Source organism: Rhinoderma darwinii, chromosome 1 (assembly GCF_050947455.1).
Source record: "Rhinoderma darwinii isolate aRhiDar2 chromosome 1, aRhiDar2.hap1, whole genome shotgun sequence".
Lineage (NCBI taxonomy): Eukaryota > Metazoa > Chordata > Amphibia > Anura > Rhinodermatidae > Rhinoderma > Rhinoderma darwinii.
The window spans coordinates 240,085,948-240,106,509 of record NC_134687.1 but is presented as its reverse complement, the minus strand read 5'-3'; the positions used below and the strand labels follow the sequence as shown (position 1 = coordinate 240,106,509).

The window sequence follows — 20,562 nt, the reverse complement described above, 5'->3', positions numbered from 1 at the left end:
TGGTCATGCCCTTCGGCCTGTGTAACGCTCCCGCAGTATTTCAAGAATTTGTGAATGACATATTTCGTGACCTTCTCTATGTCTGTGTTGTGGTGTACCTCGATGATATCTTGATTTTTTTCCCCAGATCTTGTGACTCATCAGGGCCATGTCCGCCAGGTGTTGCTTAGATTAAGAGAGAATCATCTCTACGCCAAGTTGGAGAAGTGTGTGTTCCAAGAAAAGTCTCTTCCCTTCCTGGGCTACATTATCTCTGATCAGGGTCTCAAGATGGATCCTGAGAAGGTCAAGGCTGTCCTGGAGTGGCCACGTCCCCAAGGCTTAAGGGCCATACAACGCTTCCTGGGATTCGCCAACTTTTACAGACTATTCATTCCCAACTTCTCTTCTCTGACAGCTCCCATCTCCACCCTTACTAAAAAGGGCATGAATGCCAAAGTATGGACTTCAGAGGCGGAGATCGCATTTGAAACCTTAAAGAAAGCCTTCACGTCTGCCTCCATTCTGCACCATCCTGATGTGTCTCTGCAGTTTTCGTTAGAGGTGGACGCCTCCTCTATTGGTGCCGGGGCTCTATTGTACCAGAGGGGTTCGAAAGGCAAGACGATGGTATGTGGTTACTACTCCAAGCTGTTTTCTTCTGCAGAGCGCAACTACTCGATTGGGGACCGGGAGTTACTGGCCATCAAGATGGCTCTGCAGGAATGGAGACACCTACTGGAAGGCGCAGCTCATCCTATCCTGGTCTTCACGGACCACAAGAACTTGACCTATCTACAGACGGCTCAACGACTGAATCCTCGTCAAGCCAGATGGTCATTGTTTTTTGCACGATTCCAGTTCGAACTCCACTACCGACCTGCCGATAAGAATGTGAGGGCCGATGCCTTGTCTAGGTCTTTTGAAACAGAGGACACTTTGGAGCCCCCACAGAATATTATCGATCCCTCCTGCATCTACCCTGTCAACCCTCTGCAGGTTAGAGACATTTCCCCAGGAAAAACTTTCGTACGGCTGGCAGACAGAGGAAGAATCCTTCGCTGGGGTCACTGTTCCAAGCTGGCAGGACATGCGGGTGTTCGTAAGACCCGAGACCTGATTGCCTGTCAGTTCTGGTGGCCCACGCTGTCCAAAGACGTCATAGACTTCGTCTCCTCCTGTACGGTGTGTGCAGCCAACAAGGGTTCTCACTCCAGACCAGCCGGTCTGCTCCAACCACTGCCGGTGCCCGAGGTCCCCTGGCGGCATATTGCTATGGATTTTGTTACGGATCTGCCTCCCTCTGCAGGATGCAGTGTGATCTGGGTAGTGGTGGATCGTTTTTCAAAGATGGCTCATTTTGTTCCCCTGACTGGTGCCTGCCTTCTGCCGCTCGACTGGCTGACCTCTTCATGCAACACATCTTCCGTCTGCATGGATTACCTCTGCATATTGTCTCGGATTGAGGGGTCCAGTTCACCTCAACGTTCTGGAGAGCACTCTGTGGCCTACTCGGGGTAAAGTTGGACTTCTCCTCAGCTTATCACCCTCAGTCCAATGGGCAAGTTGAGAGGATTAATCAAATTATGGAGAACTACCTACGGCACTTTGTTTCCAGAAGACATGATGACTGGGTGCAGCTGCTTCCGTGGGCGGAGTTCTCTTATAATAACCATACCAGTGAGTCCACCACTTCCAGTCCGTTCTTTATAGTCTATGGCCAACATCCTCGAATACCCCTGCCCGGCTCTACTATGTCTCAGGTGCCTGCAGCCGATTCTACCTTCAGGAACTTTCTGCAAATATGGCAGCAGACACGGTCTTCTATTCTGCTGGCAGTGGACCGCATGAAGAGAAAGGCAGACACTAGAAGACGAGAACCTCCCCAGTTTCTTCCAGGTACAAAGGTCTGGGTGTCTTCCAGGAATATCCGGCTGAGGGTACCATCTTGCAAGTTTTCCTCCAGGTTCCTTGGACCCTTCGAGATTCTGCTGAAGATCAATCCTGTGTCGTACAAGCTTCGACTGCCTCCTACCCTCAAGATCCCTAATTCCTTCCACGTCTCCTTGCTAAAACCCGTGGTTCTAAACCGCTACTCCAGGACTCCTAGTTCCGCAGTGGCTCCTGGCAGTTCATCCGGAACTTTTGAAGTGAGGGAGATCCTGGCCACCAAGAAAGTAGGAGGCAGGACATTTTACTTGGTGGATTGGAGGGGATTTGGTCCAGAGGAGAGGTCTTGGGAGCCAGAGGAGAATATCGAGGCCCCGGTCCTCGTGAAGAAATTTCTTTCCCGCTCTGGTCCCAAGAGGAGGGGGCGTAAGAGGGGGGATACTGTTACGTCCATGGCCGGGGATCGCCGTTCTGACTCACCTCCTGACGATCCCGGCCATGGACGCCTCTCTGCTCGGCGTCCTCCTCCCTCTGGCAGTCGCCGGCGCTGTCTTCCGGGTCCTCGCGCCGTTCCCCCGCAGGGCGCGCGCGCCCGCGCGTGCACGGTCTTAAAGGGCCAGTACGCGTCCAGCTGCCTGTAATCAGGTATTAGCCCAAATGGCTGCTGGACTATAAAAGGAGCTCTGCCCACTGGTTCCTTGCCTGAGTGTTGTTGTATTCCCTAGTCTGTCTTGCTAAAGGTCTCCCCAGTGTTTTCCAGTTCCCAGTGTTGCCCGTTCCTGCTGCCTGTACCCTGTATCCCGTACTACCGTTACCAGCTGTAAAAGCCAAGTCGTGTCTTCCGCCGCATCCGCGGCGTCACCTGATGTGAAAGCCAAGTCGTGTCTTCCGCCGCATCCGCGGCGTCACCTGCTGTGAAAGCCAAGTCGTGTCTTCCGCCGCATCCGCGGCGTCACCTGCTGTGAAAGCCAAGTCGTGTCTTCCGCCGCATCCGCGGCGTCACCTGCTGTGAAAGCCAAGTCGTTATCCTGCCACTGTCTACTATTGCCTCAGGTACCCGTTTTGAACTATAGACATTGTTTTGTACCTAGTTGGCCAGCTGCTACCCCGCTACGCGGTACGGCCCAGTGGGTCCACACCCCGCCTCGTGACAGCAGTAATGTTAGTATTTGTGTATGTAGCTGCACATAACGATATAACTATATCGCTAGTGCAGTGTAAATGGAGAGAAGTGCATGATGCTGATTGGTCAGCGTCATACGCTCCTCTGTACAACGCCCACTTGGTCTAAAGTAAAACACGCCCAGTTGGGCATTAAGAAACTCATTAGCATAAAGCTAAAAATCGCTCATAAAGTGGTTTAAAATAGATCGTTTTTCGAAATAAAAAGCATTACTGTCACCTACATTATAGCGCCGATCTTCTTATATAGGAGATAGGGCACTTATAATGTGGTGACAGAGCCTCTTGGCATGGGTTTTCATGGCCGAGCAGTTGCATGCAATCCTTACATCACCAAGCACAATGCCAAGTGTCGGAAGGATTGGTGTAATGCACGCCGCCACTGAACTCTGGAGCAGTGGAAAAGTGTTCTGTGGCGTGACTAATCATTCTTCTCTATCTGGAAATCTGACTAGTCTGGGTTTGCCTAACGTCAAGAGAGTGCTACATGCCAGACTGCATTGTTCTAACTGTAAAGTTTGGTGGAGGAGGGATAATGCTATGAGGTTATTTTTCAGGGGTTGGCGTGGACCCGTAGTTTCTGTGAAGGGAAATCTTGAGGCATCAGAATACCAAGATATTTTGGACAATTGTATGCTTCCAACTTTGTGAGAACAATTTGGGGAAGACCCTTTTCTGTTTCAGCATGACTGTGCCCCAGTGCACCAAGCAAGGTCCATAAATAAAGGCATGGTTCGATGAGTTTGGTGTGGAAAAACTTGACTGACCCACACAGAGCCCTGACCTCGACTCTATCGAACACTTTGGGATGTACTAGAATGTAGACCGCAAGCTAAGCCCTCTAATTAAATATTAGGGTCTGACATCATAAATGCTCTTCTGGACAGATGGGCAAAAAATTCCCACAGACACATTCCAAAATTATGTAGAAAGCCTTCCCAGAAGTGTTGAAGCGGTTTTAGCTGCAAAGATGGGACCAACTCCATATTAATACCTATGGATTTAGAATGGTGTGTCGTAAAAGCTCCTGTAGGTGTAATGTGCAGGTGCCCCAATACTTTTGCATAGTGTACTTTACTACAGTGACCCTAGTCCATAAAATGGCATTCAGAGGGGGAAGAATTGCTACTAGCCTGGCAGAAGTTGTACTAATACTATTGTGTAGAATTGTCCGTTAAATATTTAAATTGCTCCGCCTTTTCGTCTTACTTTAGTTGTAGGCATTTCTTTTGAGCCAAGTAGGCATTCTAATTTACCTTATTCTTTGATTCTCCTATAGTAACTTAACACCCCTAATGCTTATAGCAGCTAGGAGAGAAAACCAGCTTAGTTTGGGACTGCTCTAAATATAACTATTGCATGTCTATAATTATTTTCACTTAAATTCAGCATAAAATGATGATCTACGTTGGAGTACGTCTTCAAGGTTCGTAATTTCTATGAACTCCGTTGAGGTTATATTTTGTAAGAGCATTTTAATATCACAAAACTAATTTTATTAGTAACAATAATAAGGGTGAATTTACGTGAGACAGATTTTTTGCAGAAATTTCTGCGACTGAAAAATGCCTTCCGTACATCTGAATGGGGTTGCTTCTGCAGCATGTGCATGGATTTCTGCAAGCCCCATTCAGATGAACAGAACAGTAGCAGAAATTTCTGCAACAAATCTGCCGTGTGTGAATTCACCCGTAGCAATTTGGCCAAACTCATTTTATGTGACTGAGAATAGCTTGAATGGACTGGGCACTGCTGACAATACTGTGACTGCCAGTAGCAGTCATCATCACACTGGATTTTCCTGCCAACCCGATAACAATTCATTTATGTCAGTGAAACTATTTTCAGCCAAACAGTTATTTTGGATCTACTCCTGTAAATTATGCCAGTTCTGTGGTATTGCTCCTGTTTGACCAGTATATACATTCAAGCAGTCCTACTGATTCTTTGTTTATTTTAGTCTTATCTCGAAAGCTGTCTGTATCTTATCAGTCAGCTTGTAAAGTTTACATACTGCTCAAAAAGTAATCAAGTTTCCATTTAGTTGTCTGAAAAACACACATGAAATCAGAATGCTGGAAAATTGCGAATGAAACACTGTTATAGCAGTGTGTTTAAAATGAGGCATAATGTTGTTCATTGAAAGTGTTAAGCATATTTTTTTATAAAATGCTCGCCATAGATATTAAAAACTTACCAGCCAAAATGTACAATTTAGAATTGTTGGCCATAGATTGGTCATGTTCAGACACTTTTTGTCACATGGCATGTTTGTAGAAATATTTCCTAAAATTTTAATGTACTGTTATCAATAACTTGCAATAATGAAAAGAATGAAACATAAAATTTTACTGTTTGGGTCATAGCCTCTGAAGTCAACTAGCCAGATAAGGCCTTATTTACAAGAGCGTGTAAAACGTTTGTGTGACGGCCATTGAAACATCGGCCGTCCCACGGACCTTTGTAATTCAATGTGGCCGTTCACACAGCCGTTGTTTCAACGGACCGTGTGAAGGGTCCGTGGGAAAATAGGACATGTCCTATTTTTCCACGCTTCACACATCCTTCCATAGACTCTCATCTATGGGGGATGCGAGACATCGCGTCCCGCGGCGTCGAGCACGGATGCACCTCGGGCGTGAAAAACTGTCGTTTTTCACCACCGAGGTGCGCAACGCTCGTGTAAATAAGGCCTAACAGTTTTTGTATTTTTTTCTACTTTATTTTCCCGAATACCTTTAGGAGGAGTTCACAGAGTTTTTTGACAAGTTTTTTTTAAGCGGAAACCGCGTCGCAAAACGTGCCAAAAATGCCTCCCATTGATTTTAATGGGAGGCGGAGGCTTTTTTTTCCCGCAAGCGGAAAAACCGTCTCCCGGGAAAAATAAGGGACATGCCCTATCTTCGGGAGTTTACGCCTCTGACCTCCCATTGACATCAATGGGAGGCAGAGAAAGCGTATTTCGTGGCGTATTTTGCCCGCGGCGCTCAATGGCTGTGGCCAAAAAACGCAGCGATAAATGCCGCGATAATCGGCGTGCAGGCAGAGCAAAATCTGCCTGAAAATTCCAAACAGAATTTTGAGGCAGATTTTCCTCCTGCAAAAAAACTCCATGTGAACCCAGCCTTAGGTCAGAAATATCGTTTGGTTATCTTGCACGTACAGTTTGAGATCTGACTACACATGATCAATAATATTTAAGTCTAAGGGACCTTTCTAAAAAGTTATACTTTTGTTTCTTGATACAGTTGTTGATTTTCGAAGTACGTTTTGGAGTTTTCAGTTTCTTTATGGACTGTGGGATGTTGGCCTCCAGGATTTGTTGGTATATGCTAAAATGAATTCCTCTATTTGCACAATATTTCCAGTGCCACTGACTGTCAACCACAAAGCATTACAGAACCACCCTCATACTTGACAGAAAACCAATTTTTTTTTCTCCACAAACATACCTTCTAGTTGAAGAGTTTAGTCTTTATTTCATTAGAGCACAGCACTTGATTACAAAATGCCTCTGGCATATCTAAAGGCCCATTTCACGGGCCAACATTCGGGAAAAAGGTGCTCATTCGGCCGATTATTGACCCGTGCAAACAGGGCAGCGATCAGCCGACAAGCAAGCAAACGGGCTATAAAACCATAGTTGTCGGCAGCACATCTCCCCATGTAAACACGGGATGTGCTGCCAACAATGATGCAAACTGATGAGGATCAAATGATCGGATATGTGATAAATGTATGATTACATATAGCCCCACCGCTGGGACCTTCACCAATCACTGGAATGGGAGCCCCAAGTCCCCTGTTCCTCTTCATCTCATGGCCGGCGATGAGGAGTTTGAATGTAGAAGCGGTCAAGCAGCATGCTGCCACTTTATTCAGAGTCTATGTGATTCACTCAAGAGACTTTAAGGAAAAAACAAATCTTTTCAAAGTAGTGTGTGTCTTATAGTCATAAGTAATGGGGGCCCAGCAGTGCCAGACCCACATGATAGTTTGCTTGGTCAGGCAGAGTGCTTCATAGAGAGAACTGTAATGTTGCTTAAAGAGGTTTTCCCATCAGAGACATTTATGACATATCCACAGGATTTGTCATAAATGTCAGATAGATGCGAGTCCGACCTCTGGGACCCACACCTATCTCTTTAACGGGGTCCCATAAACCCGTTCTACCTTTTTGTGCTCACGCTGCCTCCCGGCCACTTACTGATTACATGGTCGGGAGTTACGGAAAAAGCGTAACTCGCTGAGTTACGCGGTTTCCGTAACACTCATAGAACTGAATAGTAGTTACGGAAACAGCTTGCTACGTTGCTTCCATAACTATCATTCACTACTATGGGAGTTACGGAAACCGCATAGCTCAGCGAGGCACGCTGTTTCCGTAACTCCTGTCCATGTCCCGACCATGTAATCAGGAAGTGGCCGGGAGTTAGCATGAGCACAAAAAGCTAGGACGGGGTTTAGGGGACCCCGTTCTAGAGATAGATGCAGGTCCCAGAGGTGGGACCCACATATATCTGACATTTATGACATATCCTGTGGAAAATACGTGTAGAAAAACGATAATTTTTGACGGAGTTATGACCTATCTTAGCTTTATGCTAATGACTTTCTTAATGGACAACTGGGCGTGTTTTACTTTTTGAACAAGTGGGCGTTCTGGAGAGAAGTGCATGACGCTGACCAATCAGCATCATACACTTCTCTCCATTCATTTACACAGCACATAGTTATGTGCAGCCACATAAACACACTATAACGTTACTCAAGTGACCTGACAGTGAATATACAATACCTCCAGCCAGGACGTGATGTCTATTCAGAATCCTGACACTTCTGTAGCGTCTGTGTGATATTTACAGCAAGGCAAACGTAATCTCGTTTGAAATGACAGGTTACATCCTAATCTCGCGAGATTACGCTTGCCTTGCTGTAAATATCACACAGACGCTACAAAAGTGGTCAGGATTCTGAATACACCTCCTGTCCTGGCTGGAGGTAATGTCTATTCATTGTCAGGACACTGCAGTAATGTTATAGTGTTTATGTGGCTGCATATAGCGATATAGCTATATCGCTATGTGCTGTGTAAATGAATGGGGAAAAATGTATGGCGCTAATTGGTCAGTGTCATACACTTCTCTCCACAACGCCCACTTGGTCAAAAAGTAAAACACGCCCAGTTGTCCATTAAGAAAGTCATTAGCATAAATCGAATATAGGTCATAACAACGTCAAAAATGATTGTTTTTCTAAATGAAAAACACTGCTGTAATCTACATTACAGCGCCGATCACATTATGTACAAGATAGGCCACTTATAATGTGGTGACACAGCCTCTTTAAGGCCTAAAATAGGCTGGTCACTAAGGGGCTAAGAGCATTTCCACCGCAAACAAATAAAGCAATATATTAGTAAATTCCAATAACCAAATAATGTCAATTGCTTTTATTTTACTTACACATTTTTCTATTCAGTTGTGTTGGCCATTTTTGCAAAACAGACAACAGTAAATGCATCCATACTGGTTGTCATATCTGAATTGGCTTTTCAGATGGTAAAACGGTCCAAAAATATGCGACTGTGAAGGAAAACTGCAAGAAAGTAAAAGAAAAATATTCAGCCATATTGGCACACATGCTCATAGATTGGTCTCCCGGCCAAAGGCCTCCTCTACGCAAGTCCCTTTGTCAGCTCGCCCTGCCATCCAACCACTATGAGACAACCACCCCCCAACCCTCTCTGACCACACAGGGACATGCCTGGTTAAATCTATGGCTGTAGCCTCAAAGCAGTAAAATCTCCCTGCTATTAAGATTATCTGTGCATACAGTATGAACGCTGCTCAAAGACCACATACTGGAAAGCTTTATTTCTCCAAGGGCAAAATGTGCTTTTGTTTACATTTGCAACTCCCAATTGTTTAGTACCAAATCTCTATGCAGTGTTCTAACTTCATGTTGGCAAACGTTCAGTACAGAAATGCAATATTATATAACTCAGCACATCTCCCTTTCCAACCTATCAAACACGCACTTGAATGCTATCAAAACAATTCATTGTCATCTAGCTGGCTCTTGGGTTGTGTTGGCATCAACAAGGGTTACCCAAGGGTAATTCTGAGGTCGGATTGATTTCCAGAGAACAAGACTAGGTCGATATCAATGGTAGAACAGTGGTGATGACCTCAGCGACAGCGTAAAACCTGACGCCCATGTCTGTCCCACTCTCTGTTTGACGTCCATAAGCCTTGATATCCACAGAAGAGATATTGTTTCTAATTCATTTGTCACTCACATGTGGGTGAACGCAGCAGCTGGAAGACGTGTGGATGTTTGCAATATTTACTGAAATAAAAGTCATAAATGATATTTGATTTACTCATTTGAGAGCTATTACGGGAAAATTGCTTGTAATGTGTCAGCATGAGTTGCAGAGAGAATGATAATGAATACAATTCATTTCAGAGCACCAATAAATTCAATATAGCTGCAGTATTTTGGGCTAAAGTTGTGGGATTCTGTGGCCCAACAGTTTAGGCAACAAAAAAGCACACAAAAAAGTTCCAAATGTGATGTGCGACACATTTGTTGTAAAATTTTAAATTTTTCTCGTCTGTCTGAAAAGTTGGTATTTGCTCCAAGGAGACATAGTTTAACTCTTTCCCGACATTTGCCGTAGCTGTACATCATAGCCAGGAATGAGGAGTATAGAGGTGGATGGGGCTGCATACTCAGCGGTTGTCAGCTGTAACGGCTGGGAATGGAGATAACTCAGATTCTGGTCATTTAACCACTTAGATGCTGCAGTCAATAACGGCATCTAAGTCATTAGAAAAAAGGGATGGGGCCCCGCCGTAACCCCTTAATGAAGGCAGCCAGGCTGCCATGTTTCTGCTTCATTTAAATCCTGTCAGAAGCAGGGCTTAATAGCAGCTGGTAAATAGCACAATACACTTCACATAAAATTGCAGTGTATTGTACCAAATATCAAACAATCGCTTGTTTAGGGGGACTAAAAAAAATAAAATTAAAAAAAACTGTTAAAATATTTAATGTACAAAAAAAATAAAAAATATAAAGTAAAAAAAACATCAACTTCCATTCTTCCCCTACAGCAATGTAAAAAATAAAATAAAAAATACACATGATTGGTATCGCCGCATCCTTAAAAGTCCAAACTATAACAATATAACATTATTGATCCTGGAGAATGCTGTAAAACAAAATTAAACTGCCAAATTTGTTGTTTTTTGGTCATCTTACCTCCCAAATAAAATGGAATAAAAAAAGTGATCAAAAAGTTGTATGTAGCCAAAAATACTTCAGCTCGCCCTGCAAAAAACAAGCCCTTACACCACTCCATTGCTCTTAAAATATGGCGACACAAAAGTAGTACTTAAAAAAACAATATCAATTTTGTATCGCCGTAAAAAATGACGGTAAAAAAGCTATGACTTTTAGATGAAAGGAAAGAAAATAAATGAAAAACTTTCAATTATTAGGTCAATGCCATGAAAACGACGCAAACTCCCGGCTCATAACAGGAGTAGATATAATTTTTTTGCCTGTTTGAGTGTTCAAAATGTGCAAACATTAGATGTCCTATGACATTCCAAATTCGTGAGCAATGATGTAATAACACAATATTTTGCAATCCAAATGAAAATCCCATTTTTATAGTGTAAATACGTTCTAAGTTATAATGTCCTTAAAGAGGCTCTGTCACCAGATTTTGCAACCCCTATCTGCTATTGCAGCAGATAGGCGCTGCAATGTAGATTACAGTAACGTTTTTATTTTTTAAAAACGAGCATTTTTGGCCAAGTTATGACCATTTTCGTATTTATGCAAATGAGGCTTGCAAAAGTACAACTGGGCGTGTTGAAAAGTAAAAGTACAACTGGGCGTGTATTATGTGCGTACATCGGGGCGTGTTTACTACTTTTACTAGCTGGGCGTTGTGTATAGAAGTGTCATCCACTTCTCTTCACAACGCCCAGCTTCTGGCAGTGCAGCACTGTGACGTCACTCACAGGTCCTGCATCGTGTCGGCACCAGAGGCTACAGATGATTCTGCAGCAGCATCGGCGTTTGCAGGTAAGTCGATGTAGCTACTTACCTGCAAATGCTGATGTTGCTGCAGAATCAAGTGTAGCCTCTGGTGCCGACACGATGCAGGACCTGTGAGTGACGTCACAGTGCTGCACTGCCAGAAGCTGGGCGTTGTGAAGAGAAGTGGATGACACTTCTATACACAACGCCCAGATAGTAATAGTAGTAAACACGCCCCGATGTACGCACATAATACACGCCCAGTTGTACTTTTACTTTTCAACACGCCCAGTTGTACTTTTGCAAACCTCATTTGCATAAATACGAAAATGGTCATAACTTGGCCAAAAATGCTCGTTTTTTAAAAATAAAAACGTTACTGTAATCTACATTGCAGCGCCTATCTGCTGCAATAGCAGATAGGGGCTGCAAAATCTGGTGACAGAGCCTCTTTAAATACGCTGGCAGTTGACCGAACGTGATGGTTTGTGTATCAGAGCCAAGAGTTTAATTATATTCCCATATATTACAAGATGTGATGTATTTTTGAGTATTTATTTTATGTAATTAAAATAACACATCATTATCCATGCATATTTGTTAAAATGCCATCCGTGGTCAAGTCTTGTGCAAGTACATGTGTTCATAGCCTATATAGTGTGTTCTGAATAGAAACAGAAGCTGTAAACGGAGTATATTTTATTCCTGGCACCTTCTCTCATCAGCCTTGACTCTAGGGTAGGTGCCTGGAATCAAGCATTCCTTCTGTCTAAGGAGGTTGACCACTCATCATAGGTTTGATCAGCGACACATTTACATGAATGCATTAATTACCCGTTATTTGTATGGTCGACATATGCTACAATGTTGTACAGACAGTGGATGTACAGTTAGGACTCACAATCTAATTTCCCTATCTAAGAGAAAATCTCATAGCAAGCCAATGCTCCAAAAGTTTGTTTTGTGGAGTACTCAGGGGAGGCGCACAATAAATTTGTGACCAAACTGCAAGGTGTAAATTGTACATTCAGTCATAAGTGGTAACTGCGAAACTGAAAATCACATTGTCAAAATTCTATATATTTATTTGCATTGTGCACAGAGAAATAAGAATTTGATCCCTTTGGCAAACAAGACTTAATACTTGGTGGCAAAACCCTTGTTGGCAAGCACAGCAGTCAGACGTTTTTTGTAGTTGATGATGAGGTTTGCACACATGTTAGATGGAATTTTGGCCCACTCCTCTTTGCAGATCATCTGTAAATCATTAAGATTTCGAGGCTGTCGCTTGGCAACTCGGATCTTCAGCTCCCTTCATAAGTTTTCGATGGGATTAAGGTCTGGAGACTGGCTAGGCCACTCCATGACCTTAATGTGCTTCTTTTTGAGCCACTCCTTTGTTGCCTTGGCTGTATGTTTCGGGTCATTGTCATGCTGGAAGACCCAGCCACGAGCCATTTTTAATGTCCTAGTGGAGGGAAGGAGGTTGTCACTCAGGATTTGACGGTACATGGCTCCATCCATTCTCCCATTGATGCGGGGAAGTAGTCCTGCGCCCTTAGCAGAGAAACACCCCCAAAACATAATGTTTCCACCTCCATGCTTGACAGTGGGGACGGTGTTCTTTGGGTCATAGGCAGCATTTCTCTTCCTCCAAACACGGCGAGTAGAGTTAATGCCAAAGAGCTAAATTTTAGTCTCATCTGACCACAGCACCTCCTTCCAATCACTCTCAGAATCATCCAGATGTTCATTTGCAAACTTCAGATGGGCCTGTACATGTGCCTTCTTGAGCAGGGGGACCTTGCGGGCACTGCAGGATTTTAATCCATTACGGCGTAATGTGTTACCAATGGTTTTCTTGGTGACTGTGGTCCCAGCTGCCTTGAGATCATTAACAAGTTCCCCCCGTGTAGTTTTCGGCCGAGCTCTCACCTTCCTCAGGATCAAGGATACCCCACGAGGTGAGATTTTGCATGGAGCCCCAGATCGATGTCGATTGACAGTCATTTTGTATGTCTTCCATTTTCTTACTATTGCACCAACAGTTGTCTCCTTCTAACCCAGCGTCTTACTTATGGTTTTGTAGCCCATTCCAGCCTTGTGCAGGTCTATGATCTTGTCCCTGACATCCTTAGAAAGCTCTTTGGTCTTGCCCATGTTGTAGAGGTTAGACTCAGACTGATTAATTGAGTCTGTGGACAGGAGTCTTTTATACAGGTGACCATTTAAGACAACTGTCTTTAATGCAGGCACCAAGTTGATTTGGAGCGTGTAACTGGTCTGGAGGAGGCTGAACTCTTAATGGTTGGTAGGGGATCAAATACTTATTTCTCTGTGTACAATGCAAATAAATATATATAATTTTGACTATGTGATTTTCTTTATTTTTTTTATATAATCTATCTCTCACTGGTAAAATTAACCTAGCCTAAAAATTCTAGACTGTTCATGTCTTTGAAAGTGGGCAAACTTACAAAATCAGCAAGGGATCAAATACTTATTTCCTTCACTGTAATAAAAATTATTGGAGGTGGTGATACAGACATACAAGAACAATTATAGGTATATAGATGTCAGTCATTCCATATTTAGCACAATTAAAACGTTGAAGGATGCTCCTCGGAAATCGTAATTGTTTTCTTTACTGATACATTTAACAATAAAGTGATTAAGTTGAATAGGATAATAAATATATTTATGTAGTGATCGATCTGCCCCTCCCTATAAATACAGCATTAGGGATTATTAAAAAAATAAAAATGTTTTTAATTCAATAAAGGATAAGTTATAGGGTTATTTCCCTCATAAATATCTATGTTGGGACTACTACAAGCTAGGCTGGACTACTGTAAGCTAGGAGCCACACACTGTCGCAGACTTCTATGAGAATGACAACCTATATTGTTGCATAGATGAAATTACAGTCCACCCAACTGAATCTAGTCCTCTCTCCCTGCATCCACAATACCAAATCTTACAAAACTTTTATTATTCACATTAAAAAAGAGCAGTCGGCTCTCCTGACATGTCTGTTTTAGTAAGTGTATTCCCTATAAAATCACAATTTTGGAGCATCTTATCTTAGAACTCTGTGTTGTTCCTTTCCTCTGTTATTCCTCTTAGAAATGGAAGAATACATTGAAAACTGGGTGTTACCATTCCCCTTGTCAATGGGGTGTGTCCCTACACAGTCGGAGACTGTGAGCACTGATTGGACGGCGTCACACTGTGTAGGGACACAACCACAACTGGTAACACCCAGTTGTTAATTTATTAATAAACGTGTAGGAGAAATAATGGTACAAAGCAAAAAAAAGATTCTCCAGAATTGTTATTTTATGGACAATACAATAATTTATTAAAACAGATATGTCAGGACAGCTGACTTTTCCTCTTCAAAAACACAGCAAAACTGAATGTTTTCCAACCAGAAAAAAATATATAACATATTTAAAATTAGTACAATTATATTTTAAATACAGTGCTTGTGGTGGAACGGTCTGAGATTTAGGTGTCCTGATGCTTGTTGCAGTTCGTAACCTCAAACTACTGTTTTTCAAGCTCTGCTTATTTTACCCTTCTTCAGAAGTAGAGAGATCACCCTGAAAATTGCGACCCTACTCTGGAGCCTTACCCTATTATACCCTGTGATGCCCCTATCTTCCCTAAAATGTTTAAAGGGGTTTCCCAGCCAATAAAAATTGATGGCCTATCCTCAGGATAGGCCATCAATAGCGCAGCTTCCTCTTCATGTCTTCTTGCTCACTGTGAATCGTCGACACGCATTTAGCGGCGATTCACAGGTATTGCAGCCTTTTCACCTATTGAAGTGACTCGCCGCTAAATGCGCGTCGAAGATTCACAGTGAGCAAGAAGAAACGACGGGGAAGCAGTGCTCGTACGAACACTGCACTCCCGTCAAAACAGCTGATCGGCGGGGGTCCCGGGAGTTAGACCCCGAACCATCAGCTATTGATGGCCTATCCTGTGCAAACTATAAATGCTGCATGATGGAAAATATGTGAATGTTTATTTTTTTTAAGGGGGGTGGTTTTGGTAATGTAAAATATTTGTGTTCTATATTTGGCTATACATGAACACAGATGTTTGCCGGTAGTGCTTCTAGCATAGCCCCTGCAAAAAAATATCATAAGATAATTATATGTTCAGTAAGTACAAAATGGATGTTAACCGCATCAATATGCATTCTGGGACTTGGAAGTCTTCTATTAGTTTCTTCAGACAGAGCAATAAGCACATCTGCATTTTACAGCTCGACAGCAACATAAAAAGAGTTTTTGTTAAACATAGTGAATATATGGCTTTCCCATTGTATTGAGCAAAATAGTTTCAAACTCTGTAGGTCATAATTCTCTGAGGCTTTAAGAAAGCTTTCCAAACCTGTGGAGCCTTTAGCGGTTTTAGGCAACAGAGCTAATAGCAGTTTATCAGCCAAAGATTTTAAGATTTCTTTGCCAAGTTTCAGCACGATACAGTACTTACATGCAATTGAAAACAAGCAGTGCCCTTTAATTATCCGGACCCATTAACCCTACTAACATTCTGGGGTAAGGCACTAGTCTCCTGTTTACACAAAGGTAATTAATTGTTCTAGGCAGATAAAAGACTTGTTATTCACCTAGAAGAGGTAGGAATATGGAAGGCCGTCATCCTAGCATGTGAATATTCTGCGTCCAGTGACTTGTATTGTATTGGGAGCAGGACCGGACTGGGACTTAAAATCAGCCCTGGCATTTTTAAGCACACAAGCCCACCGCAGGCCATATGCAGTCTTTAAATCTCCCCATTTAATAAATGGGGAGATTAAAACAGGTGTAAATGAAAGAGGAATAGTCCTGATAGCTCCAACTCCAACAAATCCACTGATTTTCCACGAGAATAATGAACATGCTCATTATTCTAAAGGATTTTTTTTTGCGGAGCGGAAAAAAATTAATGTAGACTTATTTCCGCTGCATGTGAATGGGGTAAAAAATAGCCCATTGACTTGTAATGGATGCAGAATGTTAGTGGATTTGAAAGTGATTTAGGTGTGGAATCAGGGACTTAGCCCTAATCAAATCCTGATTGCGTGATCATGGCCTAATACTGACGTATAAAGATTGCAAATTATACCATTATACAATGCTAAAATATCACCATACTGTAACTAAATAGTAGGATTTCAATTTTATATTCAGCCATATACACACTAATGCTCAGATGCAACCCACAAGCTAGACAGATGCTGCATTCGTGCCACTCACACCTAGGACACATGCGCACGCACACCTAGGACACATGCGCACTCACACCTAGGACACGTGCGCATGCACACCACTCACAATTATGGCTCATGCGCACACACATCACTCACAATTATGGCTCATACGCACGCACACCTAAGCACCCATGTGCACGCACATCACTTACACCTAGCACTCATCCCCCTCTCACACCTAGGACATATGTCGCACATGCACCACTCATACCTAGGACACATACGCACGCACACCACTCACACCTAGGATATATCCTCCAATTTCAACACTCACATCTAAGACATATGCCGCACGTTGTCTACCCACACCAAGGACACATGTTGAACATGCACTACTCACATCTGGCACAGATGCTGCACACACCACTCACATACTAGACAAATACCACTCACACACTAGACACGTACCACACGCTAGACACATACCGCACACACCACACAAATGCTAAACACAAACCTCACATAACACTTACACACTAGACCTATACCACACAACACTTACATTGAAAACAACATGCACACAAATGCCACTAATACATTAGAAGACACAAAACTCACACAAATTGCATATTTCAACTAGTCACACTACAAAAATCAATCCAACACTTCACTCACATTGCTATATTTACCTGCTTTCTTTTGTAGACTGCTGATTCTTGGGCACTGGCATGCAGGATGCTGGCAGTACATAGGCATCTATACCTGAGATGCCCCCTCCACGTGCCAAAGAAGCCATGCCCCTTTTACAAAACTCCTCCCATCTGTGGCTCAAATTAACCATCATCTGATGCTCACCCTATTAACCCTATAGCTCCTATCTACAGTATCTGGACCCCCTCCCCTCCCACAAGCAGGCTGCTTGCAGATACTCTGTGTATCACCCTTATCCTTTACACTCACTTATGCCCCCCTACCCCCTTCATTGTAGTAGGCTTCTTGCAGCTTACATGAAGCTGAAGCAGATAAAGAAATAAACCTACTGGCGCTACAGCCATCAGCAACATACCTGGCAGGGGCTGGAGTCTTCTTCTCCTCGGCAGCCAGACTGAAGCTGTGCTCAGGGGGCAGTAGAAAGAGCAAGCCCATCACTGATTAGATTTGATTTGTACATGCAGACTGGGCAGGTACTGATTCTCCTTTTCCTCTGCAGCGCCAAAGATGTGCGCTAATAAGCTAGGCATCAGTGCAAAAAACAAGTCTAGAGCAGATTAGCTGTGGCTCGGCAAACAAGCACTATACTTCATTTCTGCAGTGCTCCTTCCAATCATTCATTTCTGCAGTGCTCCTTCCAATCATTGCAGAGTACACAGCAATAAATCTCGGAAAGATGTGGTTTTAAACACCAGGAGGCAGCAGTTATTAAAATGTTGGTGCTTGTGTTCACCACTGTCCGCAGGGCCGATTCTAGCTTTTCGGCTACCTGAGGTGAAAATTGAAATGGCGCCCCCCAGATTTTGATTGACATCCCCCTGTCTGTTATACGTCACTAGCAGCCTCCTCCAACTCTTGCGGATGCGCCGTTGCCTTGTACTGGCATGCGCGGTGCAGCCGGGCAGAGTACACCTCGCTGCACGATGCGTGCCCAAGTAGTAAAAGGCAATGGCGCATCCGAGAGAATTGGAGGAGACTGGTAGTGATGTATAACAGCTAGAGGGATGTCAATCAAGCATGGAAAGTTGGGTTTGGAGGCAGGACTATGTGACTCTTTAGGATAGTGGCTCCGCCCCATTACCCTTTAATGAGTAATTAGCCTATAGTGTACGCAAGTTTAAAAGTTGATTGCTTTACATTTTTATGCATCTGAAAACAACATACAGGGGAATGTTTGGAAATATTGTCAGCTCATGTATTACTGTATGGTGGCGGTTCAAGGGGTTAAAACTACCCGACAGGTTCCCATTAAATATACAATCAATTGAAAACAATTCCATTTGGCCTGCAATTTTGTTATTATAAATATATATTATAAATATATTCTATATAATTACAGCTCCAGAACCAAGCTGTGACATATACGGCTCCAGAACCAAGCTCAGTACATATATACAGCACCAGAAAAAAAGCTCAGTACATAAATACAGCACCAGAACAAAGCTCAGTACATACTAGTTGTCACGACGTATTGTGTGGACCCACTGGACCGTACCGCGTAGCGGGGTAGCAGCTTACCATTCGGAACAGGTACCTGAGGCAATGTAGACAGTAGCGGAAGCACGACTTGACTTTCACAGCAGATGACACCATGGATGCAGCGGAAGACACCACTTGACTTTCTTAGTAGATACGATAGCACGGGATACAGGGTACAGGCAGCAGGAACGGGTAACACTGGGAACTGGAAAACACCGGGAGACCATTTGCAAGACAAACTTAGGTATACAATAACGCTAAGGCAAGGAACAAGTGGGCAGAGCCCCTTTTTATAGTCCAGCAGCCATTTGGGCTAATTATTGATGGGTGACAGCTGGACGCGTACTGGCCCTTTAAGGTCGTGCACGAGCGGGCGCGCGCACCCTGCGGGAAACAGTCCGAGGACACGGAAGTGAGTGCCGGCGTCTATCTGTAGGGAGCTGACGCTGCGAAGACAGATGTCCATGGCCGGGGCCATCAGAGGGTAAGTCTAAACGACGGCCCCCGGCTATAGATGTTACAGTATCCCCCCCTCTTGGAATCAGAGCAGGAAAGAAATTTCTTCACGGGGGCAGGGGCATCGATGTTCTCCTCTGGCTCCCAAGACCTCTCCTCTGGACCAAATCCCCTCCAATCCACCAAATAAAACATCCTCCCTCCCACTTTCTTGATGGCCAGGATCTCCCTTACTTCGAAAGTTCCGGATGAACCGCCAAGAGCCACTGCGGAACTAGGAGTCCTGGAGTAGCGGTTCAGGACCACAGGTTTCAGCAAGGAGACATGGAAGGAGTTAGGGATCTTGAGGGTAGGAGGCAGTCGAAGCTTGTACGACACAGGATTCATCTATAGCAGAATCTCGAAGGGTCCAAGGAACCTGGGGGCAAACTTGCAAGATTGCACCCTCAGCCGGATATTCCTGGAAGACAGCCAGACCTTCTCAGGGTCCATCTTGAGACCCTGATCAGAGGTGATCTAGCCCAGGAAGGGTAGCGACTTCTCTTGGAACACGCACTTCTCCAACTTGGCGTAAAGAGGATTCTCCCTTAATCGAAGCAACACCTGTTGGACATGGCCCTGACGAGTCACAAGATCTGGGGAAAAAATCAAGATATCATCGAGATACACCACAACACAGACATAGAGGAGATCACGAAAAATTTCATTGACAAATTCTTGAAACACTGCGGGGGCGTTACACAAGCCGAAGGGCATGACCAAATATTCGTAGTGTTCATCACGTGTGTTAAATGCAGTCTTCCACTCGTCACCCTGACAGATCCGGATTAGATTGTAAGCCCCCTGCAGGTCTAGCTTGGAAAAAAATTTTGCCCCCCCCCCCCGTATGCGATCAAAGAGTTCCGAAATCAACGGCAATGAGTACCTGTTCTTCGCCGTGATCTGGTTGAGGCCTCGGTAGTCAATGCAGGGTCGAAGGGATCCATCCTTCTTTTTGACGAAGAAAAACCCGGCTCCGGCCGGGGATGAAGACTTTTGTATGAAGGCCCTCTCCAGATTCTCCTTAATGTAGGCCGACATAGACTGGGTCTCTGGCAAAGAGAGAGGGTATACTCTACCGTGAAGAGGAGAGGAATCAGGAACCAAGTCGATAGGGCAATCGTACGCTCGATGTAGTGGCAATGTCTCTGCTTCCTTTTTGTTGAAGACATCAGCAAACTGAGAGTAACATGGAGGCAACCCTGCCAATGACTGATGCGGAGAAGGCTGAGATGGATGGACATGCACCAGACAGTGGTCGAGACACTTGGGGCCCCACTGGAGAACCTCTCCGGAGTTCCAAGACAGGACTGGGGCGTGTAGACGGAGCCAAGGCAAACCCAGCAGCACGGGGTTCATGGCCTTGGACAGGACATACAGGGAGATGAGCTCAGAATGAAGAGCTTCCACTTGAAGTCTTAATGGCTTGGTCACAGACAACACTGGGTCAGGCAAAGGCAGTCCATCTACCGAGGCAACGATCTCTCCAGCAAAACAGTGGGCAATTGAAGAAGATCCACAAGGTCTTGGCAGATGAAATTGAC

At 44.1% G+C, this 20,562-nt stretch overlaps 1 long non-coding RNA gene across 2 annotated transcripts in view; it reads right to left on the bottom strand.

The window, feature by feature from the left end:
- The window catches only part of LOC142760150 (uncharacterized), a 352,257-nt gene that overhangs the window by 143,787 nt on the left and 187,908 nt on the right, over positions 1–20,562 (bottom strand). For both annotated transcript variants that reach the window (XR_012883252.1, XR_012883253.1), the window contains exons 4-5: positions 8,517–8,649; positions 5,249–5,337 (exon numbers count right to left, since the gene is read on the bottom strand). This is a non-coding gene — a long non-coding RNA (uncharacterized LOC142760150). The remainder of the gene's footprint in view (positions 1–5,248; positions 5,338–8,516; positions 8,650–20,562) is intronic.